Here is a 19,758-nt window from a genome sequence, read left to right on the forward strand (position 1 = left end):
AAGAAGAGGAGAGTTACTGCTTCAACCGGGGGATCAGGTTTGGCTGGCTACGACCAACTTGAAGATGCTGTGTCCTTCAAGGAAGCTAGGACCCAAGTACATTGGCCCGTTTCTGGTTAAACGAGTAGTCAACGAGGTGGCCTACAAACTCGAGCTTCCGCGAACCTTCAAGATACATCCTGTGTTCCATGTGTCTCTCCTGAAACCATCCAGACCAGATCCCTTCCCGGACCGTGAATCCAGACCTCCCGAGGCGGTCACCATAGGTGAACAGGAGGAATATGAAGTGGAGACTATCCTCAGTTGCCGAAAGAGGGGGGGCCAGACACAGTTCCTGATAAAATGGAAGGGTTATGGCCCTGAGGAGAACTCATGGGAACCCACCCAGAACATTCACGCACCCAGGCTCATCCGGGAATTTTTTCGTAGTCACCCGCGGTGGAGAGATCAGTGGGGCTCCCGGAGGGTACCCATAGGGGGGGGGCAATGTCAGGGATCACGGCTCCAGGGTCAGGGATCGCGGCTTCTCCCCCCGCGCATGCGCACTGGCGGCAGATCACGCCGGGACACAGGCACTAGGTCCCGGCGAGCCACGTCTGACAGGACGCTGCGCATGCGCAGTAGGAGCCGCGGGCGCGCCTCAGGCGTCCAATGACAGCCGGGGGCGCGTCCTGGCCGGCCAATGACAGTGCAGGGCGCACTATTTAAAGATGCCATGCACTGTCACAGATTGCCGCAAGGTCTATCTGTGATCCTGAGTTCCTGTATCCGTTCTAGTGACCCTGATTGCCCTGACTACGCTGCCTTCTCCTGTGATTTGACCTGGATTGCCCTGACTACGCTGCCTTCTCCTGTGATTGACCCGGATTGCCCTGACTACTCTGCCTTCTCCTATTCTGACCCCCGGCTTATCTGACCATTCTACGGACTGACTTACCCTGCTGATCCTGCGTGTGACCTGACTACTCTTTGCCCGCCGATTCGGTACCCCGCTTACCCCCACGGGACCATGGTCCGTTACCACCCTGCTAGGGCCGCCATCCTCTTCACATCTGGCTCTCCCGGTACCTGCATACATCCCCGGAGGCTTCCTCAGCCACTGGTGGGCCTGCTCGGAGGTCGTGACCTGGCCCGGGTCTGTTACAAGTCCATCCCCACCATCAGGGTCCCTGGTGAAAGCACAGCCCGGGCTTAGACCCCACGCTCTGGGTAGGTCTGTCAGTTGGCAGCCTGAGGCACCACCTGGCGGATCATAACAGTATGCTGTTACACAGATCTCCACCTCCTAATGGCACTTCTAAGCTCCAAACGCTCCACAGATAAACAAAAAATATGCTCCAAATAGTGAAGTATATCCAAACGTGTAAAACTTTATTAAAATAATGTAAAATATTGCACTCACATTCATTTGTGTCCACCTAGGACACTACAGGATCAAGGACTCTCTATACAGTGTTATTCCATGAATGAAAAACATGGATCCCTTATTTAAAATGGCGGTACATGCACTTCCAGTTCTACGGCTTGACGTCATCGGTGTACCCTACGCGTTATGTCACGACATGTGACTTCATCAGGAGTAGCCAATTGGATGTCTAGCCTTCCATTTATACCCATTCACTAATTGCAATGTGTAACACTTGTATCGGTGCCATTTTGTCGGAGACTGTCACATGGTCTCGGGCGCCATTTTCTTGTGGACTTATACTAGCAAATATGCCAATACATGTTCATTCGAGGTGACAAGCACAGGGGGATCCTGTCCTCCTGGATCACCACCTGTGTTTCCTTAAACCTGGATAAATGCTTCTAAATGCTTATGCCTACTAATAGATAATTAAAATAGTAAAACCATGGGCAAAATTAATAACTATTAAAGCTATGGCTAATATAACCTGCTTACTATTGCCCTCTGCTGGATATAATACATATGAACAGAAGGGGACCATGAACACTCAATAATACAACAAATATATATGCATCTCACATTAAACCATATAAGAATACATACATTTATATTAATACTATATCACAGATATACGTACTATATAGATAAATGATGTTATGACTAAACCTGAGATGTCCGAAATTAAAAGAGAAATAATGTGTTAAATATTTATAATCACTATATGTGCTCTATAAGCCATGTAATTAATGTATGCATACATTGTGTCCCACCTTGGGAGTAAATGCATATTGCTATATCCGTCTCCCAATGTAAATAATAATAACACCCAAAAATCTTCCTAGCGGAGTCTGTCATTTACAAGTGCAATCCACAAATACTATTAATAATAAATAAAAGATCGAGTAAAGGGCTATGTACAGTGGGGCAAAAAAGTATTTAGTCAGCCACCAATTGTGCAAGTTCTCCCACTTAAAAAGATGAGAGAGGCCTGTAATTGGCATCATAGGTAGACCTCAACTATGAGAGACAAAATGAGAAAAAAAATCCAGACAATCACATTGGCTGATTTGGAAAGAATTTATTTGCAAATTATGGTGGAAAATAAGTATTTGGTCACCTACAAACAAGCAAGATTTCTGGCTCTCACAGACATGTACCTTCTTCTTTAAGAGGCTCCTCTGTCCTGCACTCATTACCTGCTTTCGTGTTTTGTACTTCTGGTTGCAAAAAGGCATCCACATACTGTCCCAATCTTTCCATGACCGAACCAATGTTGTTGACTATCGGTCTTCCTGGGGAATTTTCCTTGTCTTTATGTATTTTCAAGAACGAGTATATAATGAGAATTCTACATGCTGTTGGAACTAGTTATTTTTCTTCTTTCACATTTAATATCCCTTTTTCTCGCCCTTTTTTTACAATTTTTGTCAGATTTATTTACAATCTATTTATAAGCCTTTGGGAACAATTCATTTTGTCCAACAACCCATACAGGGTGAACCTGGCCCTTTATGCCAGATATATTGACGACATCCTAATCATTTGGGATAGCACAGACACACAGTTAGACAGTGTCAGGGATCTCCTCGATCCCTGCCGCGATGGTCCCGGCGCAGGCGCACTGCTCCTCCCTGTACACGGGCACTAGGTCCGGGCCGGCCGCGGCGTTTGAGTTCGCGCATGTGCAGTAGCTCCGCCCGCTGGGCACCAATGGCAGCGCAGGGCGGGATATTTAAAGGTCCCTGAGCTGTCATTTCATTGCCTTCTGGTCTTACCTGCTTCCTGCGATTCTGTACCTGTGCCTAGTAAGTTTATTGACCCGGATTGTTTCTTGACCTGCTGATTTCTCCTGCCCAGACCCTTGCTTGCCTGACCTCTCTCCCTGGATGCCCCTCATTAGATCTGACCTCCTGTTGCTGACCTGGCGTGTAACCCGACGATCCTCTGCCTGCTCCCTTGTACCCTACCGTCCTCTACGTTACCGACTCGGCCTGTCTGACTACGCACTTGCTCAGCCATCCATCCCATCGGGGACACCCGACCTCCTCACATCTGGCTCTCCCTGGTTGGAGCCCCTGGCGAACACCCCTTCCACTGACAGGTGTGCTCAGTAGAGGCGACCTGGTCTCGGGGTACTACAAGTCCATCCCAACCATCAGGGGCCCTGGTGAACAAGTACCCTGGGGCTTAGACTCCGCGCTCTGGGCACGCCTGACCAGTGGAGTGCTAGTGGTGCCGCTCGGCGGTCCCTCACAGACAGCTTTTTGGATCATTGTAGAAATAATCCTTTTGGGATCAGTTTTACGCATGTTGTCAGCCTCATTTTCCTTGACCTCGAGTTGAGGTCTGAGCCTAATGGCACCACTGTCTCTAAGATGCATGCCAAAAGTCATCATCACCCTCGCTGGATAAAAGTACTTTTTGGCCAGCTTTTCAGGTTAAGGCAAACCTGCACCCTCAGAGATAATTATGTGGAACAGGGGACTGTCCTTAAAAAGAAATTCAGTGAAAAAGGCTATAATAATACCCACATTGAGGAAGCTTACAACAAGTACCTACTTCTTTACAGCAAAGCATACACAGACAGTAATTCCAACATAACCCCAGATTTCTCTTCTAAGGAAAGGACCCGAGACATCTGTTTGGGATTGAGGCCGTCTCCAATGAGCTAGACAGAGGCAGGCAATTCCAGAAATTGTGTAAAAGAGAAAGATTTTTACTCTGGGATGCCTTGCACCAAAAGGTCTAAATTAAGATATTGAAATCCACAATTTGATTTGTTAGGCCTGTATTCTTGCTCACCCAGTCCCCCCCCCCCTGCATTTTTCCATAACGGTTTGCAGATAGATGTACCCCACTTTTTTAGTCATTGGTTTTCTTTTCAGTTGTTGCTCTCCTTGCTTCTTTTCATTCACAGTGCATCCAGAAAGTATTCACAGCGCTTAACTTTTGCCATATTTTGTTATGTTACAGCCTTATTCCAAAATGGATTAACTTAATTATTTTTCCTCTAAACTCCACAAACAATACTCCATAATGACAACGTGAAAGAAGTTTGTTTTTTAATCTTTGCAATTTATTCAAAATAAAAAATTTTTAAAAAACCACATGTACATACAGCCTTTGTTCAATACTTTGTTGAAGCCCCTTTAGCACCAACTACAGCCTCAAGTTGTTTTGAGTATGATGCTACAAGCTTGGCACAGCTATTTTTGGGCAATTTCTCTTATTTTTCTTTGCAGTACCTCTCAAGCTCCATCAGGTTGGATGGGGAGCGTCGGTGCACAGCCATTTTCAGATCTCTCCAGCGATGTTCAATTGGCTTCAAGTCTGGGCCACTCGAGGACATTCACAGAGTTGGCCCATAGCCACTCCTTTGTTTTGTGGGCTGTGTGTTTAGGGTCGTTGCCCTGTTGAAAGATGAACCGTCACCCCAGTCTAAGGTCCAAAGCGCTCTGGAACAGGTTTTCATCAAGGATGTCTCTGTGCATTGCTGCATTAATCTTTCCTTTGATCCTAACTAGTCTCCCAGTTCCTGCTGCTGAAAAACATCCCCGCAGAATGATGCTGCCACCACCATGCTTCACTGCAGGGATGGTATTAGCCAGGTGGTGAGCAGTGCCTGGTTTCATCCAGACAAGACACTTGGCATTCAGGCCAAAGAGTTCAACCTTTGTTTCATCAGACCAGAGAGTTTTGTTTCTCATGGTCTGAGAGTCTTTCAGGTGCCTTTTGGCAAACTCCAGGCAGGCTGCCATTTGCCTTTTACTGAGGAGTGGCTTCCGTCTGGCCACTCTTTCCATACATACCTGATTGGTGGAGTGCTGCAGAGATGGTTGTTCTTCTGGAAGGTTCTCCGCTCTCCACAGAGAAATGCCGGAGCTCTTTCAGAGTGACCATCGGGTGCTTGGTTACCTCTCTGGCTAAGGACCTACTTCCTCAATCCCTCATTTTGGCCAGACGGCCCACTCTAGGAAGATTCCTGGTGGTTACAAATGTCTTCCATTTACAGATGATAGAGGTCACTGTGCTCATTGGGACCTTCAATGCTGCAGAATTTTTTCTGTACCCTTCCCCAGATCTGTGCCTTGATACAATCCTGTCTCGGAGGTCTACGGACAATTCCTTGGACTTCATGGCTTGGTTTGTTCTCTGACATGCAGTTAACTGTGGGACCTTATGGTTCTTTTTTTTTTTTATATTTAAATATTTATTGATTTTCAAAATATTAGGAAATTTAAAATCCACAATATAAATTCTCTACATTCATATAACAACAGTATCTAATTTAAACATTCATTTCCCATATTTTCCTTATTTCTCCCAACCCCCCCACTAGCAGCTCCATAGTCACCCCCCCACCCTAACCTCCCACCCCACCCTACATCCACCGCTCTTTGGCAAGAGAAAAAAGAGGCTCTAAATCATGCTCTCATCATAAGGGGGCAAGAAAAAGAGAGGCCTTACTCTCGTCCATTCACACTTGATCTAAACTCTTCCCATTTTTTCCGTTTCGCCTGATATATCCCCATACCATCTTCCTGGGCATAAAACAGTTTCTCTAATCTTACAATATGGTCCATTCTAACTATCCAGTCCTGTTTTTTTGGAGCTTCTACTTGACACCAAAATTTTGGAATCAATCCCTTGGCTGCATTTAGAAAATACCATATTCCTGATTCTTTATATTTATTTACTGCTATTTCTGTATTATGTAAGAGTCCAGACTAATATCAATTTCCGTAATCTTTCTAATTTGGTGTACCACTTCTCTCCAGAATATTTGTATCTTTGGACATTCCCACCATATGTGATAAAACGTGCCTATCTCTCCACACCCCCGCCAACAAAAAGGTGACTTCTCCCCACTCATCTTATGTTCTATACTCGGTGTAATATATTCTCTTGTCAAACATTTAAAATTAATTTCCACCTCCCGTGAGCTTATATTCTCGTGAACCAACCTAAATATTCTTTTTTGTTTAACCTCATCTATCTCCACACCCAAATCTCTTTCTCATTTTTCTATATACATTAGTTTTTTTCCACCTTTATCTAACTCAGTGAGAATTTTATATATCCTTGCCGTACCGTGTCTCCCATTATCTCGTGATCCCAACAACTTCTCAAACAAGTTCCAATCTATACTCGCTCTCAAAGGCTTAGGCAATTTCCCCACAAAACATTTTAATTGATTATATCTCCAGCCATCTATCCTAGTGAAAATCTTTCCCTCTTCCTTTTTCAGATCTTTAAGTGTTCTCAGTTCTACTCCTTTCATTATATCTCTCAATTGGGCACTCTCATTCGTGATCCATTTTCCTGAAACCTCCTCCCTACCTGGTGGGAAGAACCCTGAATTTTTCAATGGCATCAATAATGAATTAAATTCCCACTTTAACTGTCTGTGCATTTTATCCCACACTCTTAACACATTTAAAGTATACACACTCGTGCTTTCTTTTAATCCTCTATACTCTGTAGGCACCCATATACTCCTACCTAAATCATTACCACTAAGTGAATTTTCCACTGTGACCCAACTTTTCCCTTTTGCATTATATTTCCAATCAAATATTCTAGCCAAAATAACTGCATTATAATATCTCTTAAAGTCAGGGACTCCCAATCCGCCATTCTCTTTATTTCTAGTTATCACTTCATAAGATACTCTAGGTTTTTTATTACTCCAAATAAATCTTGTCATCATCTTTTTCAGTATCTTAAAATATACCTCAGGCAACTTAATAGGGACCATTTGAAATTTATATAGGATTTTGGGAACTACAACCATTTTTATCAAATTTATACGTCCCAACCAGGACCGATTTCCTCCCCCTAATCTCTTTAGTTCCTCTCTAATTTCGTTTAACATTACTATATAATTTGCTTGATACAAGTTTTTATAGGCAGAGGTGAGTTTTACCCCTAAATACTTCAATTCTCTCTCTCTCCACACAAAGGGAAACTCCCCTTGTATCCCCCTTTTTTCTTTATTTGAAAGGTTTATATTTAATATCTCTGTTTTAGACGGGTTAATTTTTAAGTTTGACATCTCTCCATATTCCTTCAAAGCCCTCATTAAATTAGGAAGCGTTATCCTAGGATTTTCTACATAAAACAGTAAATCATCTGCAAATGCGGCAACCTTATGTTCTATATTTCCCACCCGTATTCCTTTTATGTCTACATTTTTCCTTATTGTTGCTAATAATGATTCCAAGGATAGAACATATAACAATGGGGACAGTGGGCAGCCCTGTCTTGTTCCATTTGTCATCTCAAAAGATTCCGATAGCTCCCCATTTACCATTACCACTGTAGAGGGGTTCTTATATAACTTTCCTATCCAAGTTCTCATTCTATCGCCCACACCTAAGATCTCCAGTGTGTCCATCATATATCCCCATTTGACTCTATCAAATGCCTTCTCTGCATCCACTGAAAGAGCCACCGCTGGCGACCTTCCCTTTCTACTTTTCTGGATAAGCAACAGTGATCTCAACCCATTATCTCTACCCTCTCGCCCCTGAACAAAACCCACCTGATCTTCATGTATCCATTCGGGCATTAAATCTTTCAATCTATTTGCCAAAATCTTTGCATAAATCTTCGTGTCTATATTCAGCAAAGATATTGGTCTATAGCTTGAACATTGGGTGGGATCTTTTCCTTCCTTGTATATGAGGACCGCCTGAGCCTGCAGTGATTCTCGTCTCATATCCATTTAGGTATTAACAGTTCACTATATTTTTTATAATATCTAACAGTATATCCATCTGGTCCTGGGCTTTTACCTATCATAGATTTTTTTAATGCTATCTTTATTGCTTCATAGGTAATTTCAGATTCTAAGGAATTCAAAAGATCTTCATTTAATTTTGGTAGTCCTGCGTTTTTTAAATATATTCTTCTTTTTTCTACATTTATTATTCCATCTTTACATGTTGAATCTTGAGGGGCAATATTATAAAGTTTGCTATAATAATCTCTAAACACCTTCGCAATATCTTTAGTTGAGTGCACCAGTTCTCCCTTGGGGTTTTTTATTTTCTCTATGTAATTCCTATTTTTCTTTTTCCTCAAAGCTCTCATCAAAAACTTTCCTGATTTATCACCCCATCTATATCTTTTGCATAATACTTTATTAAAGACTCTCTTCTTCTCTTCCTCCATCATAATCTCTAATTCCTCTTTCTTTTCCTTTACCTTCTGCATTATCTCTTTCGCTATATTCTTTTTATGCAATTGTTCAACATCCTCCAGTTCTTTTAGGAGCCTACTGATCTTCTCTCTCCTTTCCCTTTTCTTTCTAGCCCCAATTGCAATAAGAATTCCCCTTATGTAGACCTTATGGGCCTCCCACACTGTAGCCTCAGATATCTCTCCCGTTTAATTTTCCTCAAAATATCTCTTAATTTCCTCTCCAACCTTTCGCTCAGTCTCTGGATTCATTAGGAGAGACTCATTCAACCGCCACATCAAACGACCTGGAGGCTTTCTTCCCCATCCTATTTTCATTACAACTGGGGCATGGTCTGAGAGTGACCTTACCTCTATTGTCACTCTAACCAGACTCTATTAATCGGTGATCTATCAGTATGTAATCCAGTCTAGAATACATCTCATGGGCCCTTGAGAAGAAGGAATAGTCTCTATCGTTCATGTGCATAATTCTCCAACCATCCACTAACTGATACTCCCTTACTCTTAGGGACTTACTACCCTCTCTTTGTATAGATGAAGTAGTATCCATTTGTGGGTCCATACATAAATTGAGGTCCCCAGCTACTATCAAGTACCCCTTTCTAAAATCCATCAATCTTTTTAAAATTCTTTTCAAGAATCTTTCCGGCTTCTTATTAGGACAATAAATATTAGCAACTGTACATTCAATGTCTTCTATTTTACCTCTTAGAAATAAAAACCTCCCCTCCGGGTCTGTCTCTCTCTCTTCCAACTCAAACCTTATATCTTTTGCAAATCCTATAGCTACCCCCTTTGCTCTCTTAACCGGGGAATCTGCATAATACCATAACGGATAATATCTAGAATTCAACTTTACATTTGACTTTTGTTCAAAATGCGTTTCCTGTAGGAAAGCCACTGATACTGCTCTATGTTGTAGTTCCTTATATAATTTAAATGTTTTCCCTGGACAACACAACCCGTTTACATTATAAGTTATAAATCTTAGATCTTTCATTTCCTTTATATCTTTTCCCTTCTCTCTATCTTATCCTCTCTCTCTCTGCCCCAATTACTCTTCTCTTCCTCAAAACTATACAGCCTCTTATCTTTCCTCCATCCCTCCCTTATCCCTCTACCCCCCTGTCCACCTCTCCCACCCTTCCCATCCTTTAGGCTTACGTTTTGCCTATATATACCCACCATAGATTACCTCCTTGGGGTTGAACTCCAACCATGGACAGATCCCCACACCTCCCACCACCTCAGATACCCCAAAAGTATTTCCATCATCAATTCAAGATGTTCCACCTTTCTTAAGGTCCCAAAGGAGAAAAGAGAGAGAGAGGGTGGTGTCAAGCGGGATAAGAGGAGAGGAGAAAAAAAATAAAAATAAATAAAAAATAAATAAATAAATTCCCCTTCTCTTTCTCTCTCCTCTCCCTCCCACCCAGCGCCCTCCCTCAATTCTCTATCTCCCTCTTCTAGCAAACTGCCACTCCTCTCTCTCTCCACCTCCCAAACCACCTTCTTCCACCTCCCAACCAGGGACTTCCATCCTTTGTAATTCAAGTCTATCACAGAAGTTTCTTAAGTCCTCAGGAAATCTCAACTGGGCTGTAACTCCATTCTTCCATCCAATTAGGCACTCCGGAGTACCCCATCTATAGTGCACCTTTTGCTTCATCATCTGCTCTAACAGGGGTTTTAGAGTTCTTCTCCTCCACAATGTCTCTGGTGTTAAATCTGCAAAAATCTGTATATTCATTTCTCCATAATTAATACTTGATCTTCCCTTGGTCTTTCTCCATACTTCTTCTTTATCCTCCCATTTCTGAAATTGGACTATTATATCTCTTGGTTTCTCTTTTCCACTTCCTTGTTGATTTTTTCCTATCCTGAAAACACCTTCCAGGTTAATCTTTTCTGTTTCTGATCTATCCATAATGGAGTTTAATATTTTACAGATAAGGCCTCTTGTTTCTTCTCCTTTTACCAATTCCGGAACTCCTCTCACACTAATGTTGTTTCTCCTTTCCCTGTTTTCTTGTACTTCCATTCTATATAACAGCTTTTTTTGATCTTTCTTAATTTCCATTGTCCTTTTCTCCAGATCAGAAACATATTGAGCATGGCTTTTAACTCTTTCCTCTGTCTCCTCCACCCTTGATAGCATCCGGCCCAAATCATTTTGTATACTTGTCATTTCATGTTTTAATGTTTTTTCTAAGTTCTTGAACATATCTGCCATCTCTTTCTTGTTTGGAATTTGTAATTCACTTTCAGTGTCTCTCCTCTCCAATTTTTCTGTAAGATGCTGACTGTTATATTCTTTTCCCAGGGAGAGTCTAGGGCTACCTTCTATACTCATTTCCATTTCACATTTTTCACCAACGCTTTGAGATCTATCTGGGGTCACATTTCCTTGAGATGTATATTTTTTTATCGTGCCAGTTTGAGACCCCTTTGGGCCACTATTTTTAACATTTTTATTTTTCATCTCTTCTATGCGTTCTTTTTTTTTTCTTCAATAGGGGAAACACAAAGATTGATAACAATATATACCAGGGACTTTTTTTTTTTTTTCTTCGAGTTCTCTACTTAATATTCCTTCCAGGCTGCTTTTAATCTCCTCCTCTCTCTCCGTCAGACCCCCCAGGGAAACCCCCTTTCACAACTCCTCCTTTGCCTTTAGACAACAGAAACAGTCATTTATGCATCACAGTAATCCATCCAGGCTGCTCTCACTCACCCTTCACAGCTGCAGCTCTAGCAAGTTCCTCGGTTGTCACATTCCATAGCTCTCTTCAGGGGGGGGGGGTTTCCTCCGGGTCTCTTTGTTTTCACTCCTCTGTAACAAAGTCACCTCCATTCAGGGGGGGAGGGAGGCATCTTGCTGCATACTTCTCCCATAAGAATGTCTCATGTACTGGGAGGGGAGCAATCCGATGTCTTCCTCTCTCCTCTCAGCTCTAAACACCGGCCGGCATTTCCCCTACCCAGTAGTTCTCTGCGGCTGACACGTGGTCAAGCCGAGCCTCCTCGTTTCCTCGGCAACCCTGCTCTCTGCTCTCTCTCCCCTAGGACGGGTCTCCAGCCTGTTTTCAATCCGACGGCACTGTTCACTTCCTATTCATAGCGCCCGGGACCCCGGCTTCAGCACGTAACCCACCATACTCTGGTAGGTCCCCCCTGTCCCTGCTCTCCAGTATCTGTATCCGAGGCGGTGGGAAAGGACGGAGAGCTTCCACACCACCCTCTCCTACACCGCCATAGTTAGGCTCCTCCCCCGGGACCTTATGGTTCATGCCTTTCCTAATCATGTCCAATCAACTGAATGAGTGGGAACAGGATGCACCAGAGCTCAATTTTAAGTGTCATGGCAAAGGCTGTGAATACTTATGTACAGTGGGGATCGAAAATTTGGGCACCCCAGCTAAAAATTTGTATTAAAGTGCATAAAGAAGCCAAGGAAAGATGGAAAAATCTCCAAAAGGCATCAAATTACAGATTAGACATTCTTATAATATGTCAACAAAAGTTAGATTTTATTTCCATCATTTACACTTTCAAAATAACAGAAAACAAAAAAATGGCGTCTGCAAAAGTTTGGGCACCCTGCAGAGTTAATATCTTGTACTGCCCCCTTTGGCAAGTATCACAGCTTGTAAACGCTTTTTGTAGCCAGCCAAGAGTCTTTCAATTCTTGTTTGAGGTATCTTTGCCCATTCTTCCTTACAAAAGTCTTCCAGTTCTTTGAGATTTCTGGGCTGTCTGTCACAAACTGCTCTTTTAAGGTCTATCCATAGATTTTCAATTATGTTGAGGTCAGGAGATTGTGAAGGCCATGGCAAAACCTTCAGTTTACGCCTCTTGATGTAATCCCCCGTGGATTTCGAGGTGTGTTTAGGATCATTATCCATTTGTAGAAGCCATCCTTTCTTTAACTTCAGCTTTTTCACAGATGGCATCAAGTTACCATCCAAAATTTGCTGAAATTTTATTGAATCCATTTTTCCTTCTACTCGTGAGATGTTCCCTGTGCCACTGGCTGCAACACAACCCCAAATCATGATTGATCCAACCCCATGCTTAACAGTTGGACAGAGGTTCTTTTCATTAAATTCTGTGCCCCTTCTTCTCCAAACGTACCTTTGCTCATTCCGGCCAAAAAGTTCAATTTTAACCTCATCGGTCCACAGAACTTGTTTCCAAAATGCAGCAGGCTTGTCTATATGTTCATTTGCAAAGTTCAAACGATGATTTTTGTGGTGAGGACGTAGAAGAGGTTTTCTTCTGATGACTCTTCCATGAAGACCATATTTGTACAAGTATCTCTTTATAGTGGAATAATGTACCACAACTCCAGTGTCTGCCAGATCTTTCTGGAGGGATCGTGCAGTCAAACGTGGGTTTTGAATTGCTCTGTCTGATATTTTTCTTGGTCTTCCAGATCTTACTTTAACTTCCACTGTTCCTGATGACTGCCATTTTTTAATTACATTCCGAACAGAGGATATTGACCTCTGAAAACGCTTTGCTATCTTCTTATAGCCTTCTCCAACTTTGTAAGCGTCAACTATTTTCAGTTTCAGTTTTCTAGACAACTGCTTAGAAGAACCCATGATGCTGATTGTTGGGGCAAGGTCAGATGAGTCTGGGCATTTAAAACCTTTGAGATTGACATCACCTGGTCTTCCCAGACGATGATTGAGAACAATCCATGACACTGGCAGGTCTCAGCTTTGCAAAGGGGGCAGTGCATGCTATAAATTCTGCAGGGTGCCCAAACTTTTGCAGACGCCATTTTTTTGTTTTCTGTTATTTTGAAAGTGTAAATGATGGAAATAAAATCTAACTTTTGTTGACGTATTATAAGAATGTCTAATCTGTAATTTGATGCCTTTTGGAGATTTTTCCATCTTTCCTTGGCTTCTTTATGCACATTAATACAAATTTTTAGCTGGGGTGCCCAAACTTTCGATCCCCACTGTACATTTTCATTTTTTTATTTTTAATAAATTGCAAAGATTTCAAAACAAACTTCTTTCACGTTGTCATTATGGGGTATTGTTTGTAGAATGCTGAGGGAAAAAATGAATTTAATACATTTTGAATAAGGCTGTAACATAACAAAATGTGGCAAAAGTTAAGCCCTGTGAATACTTTCTGGATGCACTGTATGCTTTCCCAATGCAAGTTCAATGAGCTATATTAGTCATCAACATAATTCATTAGGGTATTATTGTCTTTCTTTTTTAAAACACCTGCTAGGGTGTCCAAGTGCGCCTTGTTCATTTGTTCGTCTGTTCATATATTTTAGAATTATGCTTCGTCCCTATTTATTTTTTATGCATATATAGTTTCTATATATTTATTCTATATGTTTTTTTATATATACAGTATTATATATACATTTTTATTTATTTTAACCTTTCCCGCGTATTTTATAGTATCAATCATGTTTTATTTCCATTCCATTCTATCAATAATAATACTTGCAGGGCACATAATTGAATACAATTCCATCAGGGCACCTCCATTTGGTAATTTATTGTATCATTTAGGTTACCAGGACATGCTCCTGTCTATTGCTTTTCCATTACATTGTTTATCAACCTTCTTCCCCAGATTGTTATTACACCAATATCACCAAATCGCTCTAATAATACAACTGGATGAGTTAGGAACAGTGTAAACCCTTGGAATGAACAGCCGGAATGCACCTACAGTGACACACTTCCAGTTTCATTATCACAAATCACTGAAAGTGCCTCATATGAATGGCAGCTGGAGCGCAGACTCAGGGCGCAGTTCCGGTCATCAGATGGCGTGCGTTCCATCACCTGCACCATCCATTGTGGATACTATATTATTATATATTATATATCTTCACCACCATGATGGTTTCACCATCCGTCACCATCGATCCACTCTTAAGGGACTTTTAGGCCAACATGATTGGCATACCCCCCCGTACCCCAGGGGAATTACCAACAGAAGGGTATGTTAAGATGAATTAAAAAATATAACATATTATGTTATTTTCTATTTAACCTACAATAGTGAACTTTTTCATGCCCCCTCCCTTCTCTTGTGTTGTTATTATTATATTTGGACCATACACATGGTAAAAGAGTGTTTATGTGTGTCGTGAGATATTACTGGTATATTATTAACATCTGAATATTACGTAGCTGTGTCTGAAATAATGTCTGAAAAGTGTCCTGTATGAAATATCTATTATCATTTGTTTTATTGTGCATTTATTTACTTATTTACACTGGACTATGGCCCACCTACTGGTGGGATGGGCTGACATCAGGCACCATGTGACCTTATCAAGATCTTTATAAATGCTTGAGTTAAGTGGCATTGGCATTCTGGATTGGCTCTGAGGAAGAGGGGATCGCCCCACAAAACGCATCAGCCTTTGGGATCATCTATTCACAAAAAGGACTTGTCCAGGGGATGAGGTCGCTACCATGTCTTGTCTGATTGACATGCCATTTATTTCATGTCCTTTGTGAGTACACATCTACTTTTTATTCAAATAAAGTTAATGTTGAGGTAATGCGTTAGGCTGGTGGGCCTTCTGTTTTTTATGTTTTTTACAATTGTCTCTATTTTATAACCAAAGAAACTGGAAGCTGTCACTTCCTGGTTAAAACGTACCTATGTGACTGAGCTATGGTCATTTCTGTGGTTCTGCTAATATTGTCAAAGATTCGTCATGGGATTCGCTTAGATAGCTTGGCCCCTCAATGAGTTGTTGAAGAGTGAGGATGAGGACAACAACCCGGATTCACTGAAACCAGTCAAAAAAATTGGAGGATCCAGGAAGTCTCGGGAGTCAATACAAGACCAGTGAACAGATCAGTGTGAGCAAACCTCTCAGCTGAAAAGGAGCTTAATGTATGCCCCTGTTATGGCCTTTTTCCAATCCAACCAAACCTTTTGAACTACATGTCGATGCCAGTCAGGATGGGCTAGGTGGTATGTAGTACAAAGAGCACAATGGACGCTTGTGGCCTGTCATGGTTGTTAGAAGTGTGATTTGAACCCAAGGCTCCAGGGGAGACTGCGACCTAAACCCAGTGTCTTATGCAGGCCATAGATGGGTCGAAAATCGGCCGATTTTTCGGCCGAAAATAAAATCGGCCGATTTTCGGATCGTTAGTGGGCGATTTGGTCGGCCGTTTTTCGGTATTTTGGCCGGTTTTTTTTTTTCGGTAAAGTTGGAAAAAAATCGGCCGATTTTGCCGATCGGCCGATTTTCGCGGCAATTAGTGGGCAAATCGGCCGATTTTTTACCGATAAAAAATCTGCGCATGAGCAGTGACCTGTAAGAGGAAGACAAAAAGAAGAAAAAGAAGAAGAGGAAGACGATGAAGAAGAGGATGAAGAAGAAGAGGATGAGGATGAAGAAGAAGAAGAGGATGAGGATGAGGAAGAAGAAGAGGATGAGGAAGAAGAAGAGGATGAGGATGAGGAAGAGGATGAGGATGAAGAAGAAGAAGAAGAGGATGAAGAAGAAGAGGATGAGGAAGAAGAAGAGGATGAGGATGAGGAAGAAGAAGAGGATGAGGATGAGGAAGAAGAAGAGGATGAGGATGAGGAAGAAGAAGAGGATGAGGAAGAGGATGAGGATGAAGAAGAAGAAGAAGATGAAGAAGAGGATGAGGATGAAGAAGAAGAAGAAGAAGAGGATGAGGATGATGAAGAAGAAGAGGATGAGGATGAAGAAGAGGATGAGGATGAAGAAGAAGAAGAAGAGGATGAGGATGAAGAAGAAGAAGAGGTTGAGGATGATGATGAAGAAGAGGATGAGGATGATGAAGAAGAAGAATAGGATGAGGATGCAGAAGAAGAAGAGGATAAGGATGATGAAGAAGAAGAGGATGAGGATGAAGAAGAAGAAGAAGAAGAAGAAGAGGAGGATGAGGATGATGAAGAAGAATAGGATGAGGAAGAGGATGAGGATGAAGAAGAAGAGGATGAGGATGAAGAAGAGGATGAGGATGAGGATGAAGAAGAAGAGGATGAGGATGAAGAAGAAGAGGATGAGGATGAAGAAGAAGAGGATGAGGATGAAGAAGAAGAAGAAGAAGTAGGATGAAAATAAGAAGAATTCCAGTCCAGCAAAAAGTGTCTCTGCAGAGAGCTCCGCTATTTCTGACAGTTCTCTGACAGTTCCTTGACATTTACAGCAGTTGAAACATTGTATCTATTTGTTTCCGAATAAAAACATCTGTATCCTAAATGGAAACAAATAGATACATTGTTGCAACTTCTATAAATGTCAAGGAACTGTCAGAGAACTGTCAAAGAAATAGCAGAGCTCTCTGCAGGGACACTTTTTGCCGGCTCTAGACGGGTAGAAAATTGGCCGATTTTTTTTACCATTGATGGTAACGTCGGCCACTTGAACAACCGATTTTTCGTTTGTTAAAAGAAAAATCTGCAGTTTTTCTCCCCATCTATGGCCTGCATTAGACCACTTGGCCATCCTGACCTGGCACTATATAGTTATTTGGACAATACTCTCACCTGCAGCCATGTAAGCAGAAGCCTTGCCCCCCCGCAGAGAAGAAATATTCCACCACAAGGAGTTCCTTGCCCTGAAGTGGATAGTGGTTGATAAACTGAAAGATTACTTGTATGCTGCAAACTTCATGGTCCAAACTGACAATAACCCGCTCACATACAGTCCTATGCAAATATTTTTGCTGCATATTTTTATCACTTTACAAAATGAAAAGTGAGCGAACACAAGAAAAGTCTAAATGAACACAATTTTTGCTATGACTACCCTTTGGCTTCAAACCAGCATCAATTCTTATTCTTGCTAAATTAGTACACTTTCAAAAAGTCAGGGATTTTGTAGGATTAGAGTCAGGTGTATTGTTAACCAATTATACCAAGCAGGTGCTAATGATCATCAGTTTCATATGCAGGTTGAAACACATTCAGTAACTGAACCAAAAACAGCTGTGTAGGAGGCTTAACTGCTTCCCTCCCTGCCACTGTACATAAATGGTAAGTGGGACAAGTGACAATCTGAGAGGACGTGCCCATACGTACTCCCAGATCTGCGCCTCCTTCGTGCTCCAAGGGGGGGGGGGCATACAATGCGATCGTGTGACCAATGTGTGTGTTCACTAGTAGTAGTAGCTCATCAATCTGAGTACTGGCCAGGGGTTCTCTGCCTTGGTACCATGTGATCACTGTTACCAATCACAGCTATCGCATGTCCAGTAATAAAGATGCCTGCCATTCATGCAGTCATTCAGAACTATTGTGAGCTCTTTGGTCACAGAGATCACATTGTACGGGGCCAAGCACCATCTCCCTGCACTATGATAAAAAAAAATACTACCAATCAATTAGTAGTGCAGTGTTACTATTGTGACAGGATGTAACAAAAAAAAAAAATACACACACACATATATATATATATATATATATATATATATATATATACACACACTATATTGCCAAAAGTATTGGGACACACCTCAAAATCATTGGATTCAGGTGTTCCAATCACCTCTATGGTCACATGTGTATAAAATAAAGCACCTATGCATGCAGGCTGCTTCTACAAACATTTGTGAAGGAATGAGTCACTCTGAGGAGCTCAGTGTATTCAAGTGGTGTACCTTGATAGGTTGCCACCTGTGTAATAAGTCCATGCATGAAATTTCTTTGCTGCTGAATATTCCACTGTCAACTGTATTATAACAAAGTGGAAGCAACTGAGAACAGCAGCAACTCAGTCAAGAAGTGGTAGGCCACGTAATGTGACAGAGCGGGGACAGTGCACAGTCACCAACTGTCTGCAGAGTCAATAGCTAAAGACCTTCAAACTTCAACAACACTGCGTAGAGAGCTTCATGGAATGGGTTTCCATGGCTAAGCAGCTGTATCCAAGCCTAACATCATAAAGTGTAATGCAAAGCGTCGGATGAAGTGGTATAAAAGCACACCGCCTCTGGACTCTAGAGCAGTTCTCTGGAGTGACGAAACACACTTCTCTGTCTGGAAATCCAATGGATCTGTCTGGGTTTATCGGTTGCAGGAGAATGGTACTTGCCTGACTGCATTGTGTCAAGTGTAAAGTTTGGTGGAGGGGGGATTTTGATGTTGGGCTGTTTTCAGGGGTTATGCTTGGCCCCTTAGTTCCAGTGAAGGGAGCACTTAAGGCGTCAGCATACCAAGGCCCCTTTTGACAATTTCATGTTCCCAACTTTCTGGTAACAGTTTGGGGATTTCCCCTTTCTGTTCCAACATGACTGCGCACCAGTGCACAAAGCAAGGTTCATAAAGACATGGATGAGCAAATTTGGGGGAGTGCTGACCTTGACCCGATAGAACACCTTTGGACTGAATTAGAGCAGAGACTGTGAGCCAGACCTTCTCGTCCGACATCAGTACCTGACCTCACAAATGCGATTCTGGGAGAATGGTCAAACATTCCCGTAGACACCCTTCTAAAGCTTGTGGACACACTCCTAAAGCTTGTGGATACTTTTGGTAATATAGTATGTGTATATATACAGTGGGGATCAAAAGTTTGGGCACCCCAGCTAAAAAATTTTATTAATGTGCATAAAGAAGCCAAGGAAAGATGGAAAAATCTCCAAAAGGCATCAAATTACAGATTAGACATTCTTATAATATGTCAACAAAAGTTAGATTTTATTTCCATCATTTTCACTTTCAAAATAACAGAAAACAAAAAAATGGCGTCTGCAAAAGTTTGGGCACCCTGCAGAGTTAATATCTTGTACTGCCCCCTTTGGCAAGTATCACAGCTTGTAAACGCTTTTTGTAGCCAGCCAAGAGTCTTTCAATTCTTGTTTGTGGTATCTTTGCCCATTCTTCCTTACAAAAGTCTTCCAGTTCTTTGAGATTTCTGGGCTGTTTGTCACGCACTGCTTTTTTAAGATCTATCCATAGATTTTCAATTATGTTGAGGTCAGGAGATTGTGAAGGCCATGGCAAAACCTTCAGTTTACGCCTCTTGATGTAATCCCCCGTGGATTTCGAGGTGTGTTTAGGATCATTATCCATTTGTAGAAGCCATCCTCTCTTTAACTTCAGCTTTTTCACAGATGGCATCAAGTTACCATCCAAAATTTGCTGAAATTTTATTGAAT

At 41.9% G+C, this 19,758-nt stretch overlaps 1 protein-coding gene across 5 annotated transcripts in view; it reads left to right on the forward strand.

Moving 5' to 3' along the window:
- LOC149457274 (rho family-interacting cell polarization regulator 1-like) overlaps positions 1 to 19,758 on the forward strand; it is a 423,950-nt gene that overhangs the window by 238,440 nt on the left and 165,752 nt on the right. Inside the window, exon 1 of one of the 5 annotated variants that reach the window (XM_089683952.1) lies at positions 11,634 to 11,777. The exons of the other annotated variants lie outside the window; for them this stretch is intronic. The gene's annotated coding sequence lies outside the window, so the exon portion shown is untranslated. Of the gene's footprint in view, positions 1 to 11,633; positions 11,778 to 19,758 lie in introns of those variants that run through there. 5 annotated transcript variants of the gene reach the window in all.

The sequence above is a fragment of the Staurois parvus genome, unplaced genomic scaffold, assembly GCF_062004578.1.
Source record: "Staurois parvus isolate SC_StPar_1 unplaced genomic scaffold, SC_StPar_1.0 ptg000329l, whole genome shotgun sequence".
NCBI classification, from domain to species: domain Eukaryota; kingdom Metazoa; phylum Chordata; class Amphibia; order Anura; family Ranidae; genus Staurois; species Staurois parvus.